The sequence below is a fragment of the Elephantulus edwardii genome, unplaced genomic scaffold, assembly GCF_000299155.1.
Source record: "Elephantulus edwardii isolate Elephantulus edwardi_28Jun2011 unplaced genomic scaffold, EleEdw1.0 scaffold00137, whole genome shotgun sequence".
NCBI classification, from domain to species: Eukaryota; Metazoa; Chordata; class Mammalia; order Macroscelidea; family Macroscelididae; genus Elephantulus; species Elephantulus edwardii.
In genome coordinates this window covers 5,425,005-5,428,231 of record NW_006399887.1, presented here as the reverse complement: position 1 = coordinate 5,428,231, position 3,227 = coordinate 5,425,005, and the positions used below count along the sequence as shown (strand labels likewise).

The 3,227-nt window shown below is 37.0% G+C and overlaps 1 protein-coding gene across 4 annotated transcripts in view; it reads left to right on the top strand.

The window, feature by feature from the left end:
* GABRB1 (gamma-aminobutyric acid (GABA) A receptor, beta 1) overlaps nt 1–3,227 on the top strand; it is an 878,739-nt gene that overhangs the window by 226,318 nt on the left and 649,194 nt on the right. The gene's annotated exons all lie outside the window — the stretch shown is intronic.

The window sequence follows — 3,227 nt, the reverse complement described above, 5'->3', positions numbered from 1 at the left end:
GCTAAGTAGACTAAAGTTGTTAACAATCTCAATCTCTTCACCATCCATCCTGATGCTGCCAGCTGGTCCCTTCATTGCCCTATCTTTCCAGATTCCTGCCAGATCTTTTCTATTTCCTTTACTCTCCTGCTCTCTACCCACCAAATAGTACAACCCTATGATTCCCCCCCGTCCACCCTCATTCCTCTGTTCCCACCCCTTGGATCCTCATATATGTTTTATTAGTTGCCCTTCTGTTTTTACATTAAGGGTCCTGTGCAGTATTTATTCTTATGAAGCTGAGTTTACTCAGCATAATTCCTTCCAGGATCTCCCAAGTTGTATAGTAATTTTTTTCCAGATCATTGCTCCTGAGTGCTACGTAGTATTCCATAATGTGAATAGACCATAATTTCTCAATTCATTTGATTGTGGTTTGACATTTGGACTGTTTCCATGTTCTTGCGATTGTGAGTAACGTTGCTTTGAACATTGGTGTACAAAACTTCATTTGTGTCTCAGTTTTAATTTCCTTAGAGAATATTCCTAGGAGTGGAATAGCTAGATCATTTAAGATTTCTATGTTCAGCTTTTTTAGGAAACTCCAAAGTATCTGCCAGAGTAGTTGTACCATTTTCCAATCCCATCAACAGTATATGAGAGTTCTTATCTCTGCACATTCTCTGTGATTTGAATGAAGATTTACAAAGTAAATTGGTTTTCTACTGAACCATCAATACACATTTTGTTCTATAACATTAATTTCAATACTCAAAATTTAATAATACATTTCTAATTTTTTTCCCTATAATTCTAAATTTCAAGAATTATTCTGTATCTTTTCATGTTGTTCTTTGGTGGTTTTGTGCTGATCATCTTCTTTTTATACATTGCCTTTCCTTTACCTGTGTAAAATATATCAGTTATCCAGCTATTAACTTTTATTCTTCTTCCTCTCCTTTCCAAGATTTGCTAGAGTCTATAAAGCTTTCTTTAGCTTTTGTAGTAGTGGTCTTTTCCAGTATTTTTCCTTTTGTAACTTATTTGACTCAGCATAATGTCCTCTAGATGCATCCATGTTATGTAGCATTAATAAAATTGATAACTTTGTTTCTGTGTTGCATTGTTGTAATTTAAATATATAAATTCTACTTTGATCTTCCTTTTTTCATTATATAGCTTTACAATGCATATAAGACAATTGAAAACAACATGGTTTGGGTCAGATATATATTAGCCTGTGACATCTTTACATTTTAAAGAGGCATTTTAGAGCAGATTTTCTGTACTTGTACATATGTCAAGAAGCAGTTGTTCACACAGAGCATGGGGATACATTATAGTTTAAAATCAGGAATCATCTATCTCATAGTTGTAGCCATTTACTACACTTAGACAATCTGTGCTGAGAAAATAATCTGAGAAACTGTACTATATGAGGAAGACTATGACATCAAATTTAATAAAAGGCTCATTAACAACCTACAATATACAAGTGACACAATCTTCTTTGCTGAAAACAATGAGAACTTGAAGTACTTACTAATTATGCCTTCATCATAGACCACACCTTAATATAAAGAATAAATTCTCAAAATTAAGCCAATAATACAAATCATGATGTTGATGTTGTTTTTGTTGTATACCGTAGAGTCAGCACTGATCCATAGCTGACCCTCCATTGGGTTTTGAGAGGCAGGTAATTGCACGAGAGGAGACTGCTCATCCTTGTTCTGTGGAGCAGCTGGTGGACTCGAACCACTTTCCTTCAGGATTGTAGCACATCTTCTAGCCACTAGGTCACCATGCTTGTCATGGATTATATTCTACTTGGATCATCCATCATCTTTGGAAGCAGCCATCTCATCTAATTTACAGATATGTGAAATCTTGTAGAACTAGAAAATTTTAATATAATCATGAAATAGTGATTAAAAGAAGGAATTCTGTAATTTTTTGTTGCTCATGTGTTTTGTTTATCAATGGGTAACACAGTAAGAAGAGGAGGAAAGAAAGACACACAAGCAAAATGCTTTGGTTAGAAATGTAAATAAAGACAACTTGACTACTTAAAAGTCTATAGATGTGATGAGCAAATGAGAGACCAGCGAAAATAACAGAAGATGGGGAGCCTGGAAAAGATGGAAGAGGGCTGTTTATTTATTGAGTGTTCCTGATTTATTTTTTAATGTTGCTAAGAAGATGCCTGTTAAAGTTGGACGGTTCTGTTCTGGGTTTAATCCATTTTAAAGCGTGATATGGAAATAACCCACCAGCAGTTTGATGAAAGGGCAAAGCAGCCAGTGCCTCTTCGCACTGAGTCATCTTTCTTGCAGATGATGCGAAAGTCCAGATGGCTCCCAGGGGAAGTGGAGACAGGAGGAGGGCAGAGCTCCAAAGCTTCCATTTTTGTCATGACTTAGTAAAAATGTATAAAAAAAGAAGCCATTAGCGACATTTCAGTGGTGGGAAGAAGAAATAAGTCAAAACACTATCCTTAGATATGTGCCACCAAAGTTCAAATGGCTCTCTCATCTCTGAGTCTACATCACATCTCTCCATCTTCACTGATTGTTCAATGTGTCGTCATTTTCTGCATCAGTGAGGCAACTGATATACCACCCCTGACTTTTTCTCGCCTCCCTTCTCCCAACTCAATAAAGATCATCAGAGTAATTTTTATAGTTTCCTGATTATTTTTATCATTTTTATGAAATATTTTTTTTATTATGTGGAGAGGTGGGTATTCTTATATACCATAGCTGGGATTATAAAATGGTACAATCGTCTGCAGAACACTTTGGCATTTCCCCAAAAAGCTGAACATATAAACTCCATATGACCTGGCTATTTCACTACTAGGAATAGTTGTTGTTGTTATGTGCCGTTGAGTCGTTTGCGACCCATAGTGACCCTATGTACAATAACCCTAAACGGTGCTCTATCCTGTGCCAATCTCATTGCCTCTGACACACCATCCCGATTACCCAAGTCACTGAATCAGTCCACCTCATAGAGGGTCTTACCCTCCTGTGCTGTCCCTCTTCTTTACCCATCATGATGTCCCTCTCTAAAGACCTGTCTCTCCTTACAACATGTCCAAAGTATGTCAGATGAAGCCCCAGAATCCTTGCCTCCAAGGAGCAGCCTGCTTTAACCCTCTCTAGGATGAATATGTTTGTTTTCTTGGCAGTCCATGGTACATTCAATACTCTTCTCCAGCACAACAGCTCAAAGGCATCAATTCT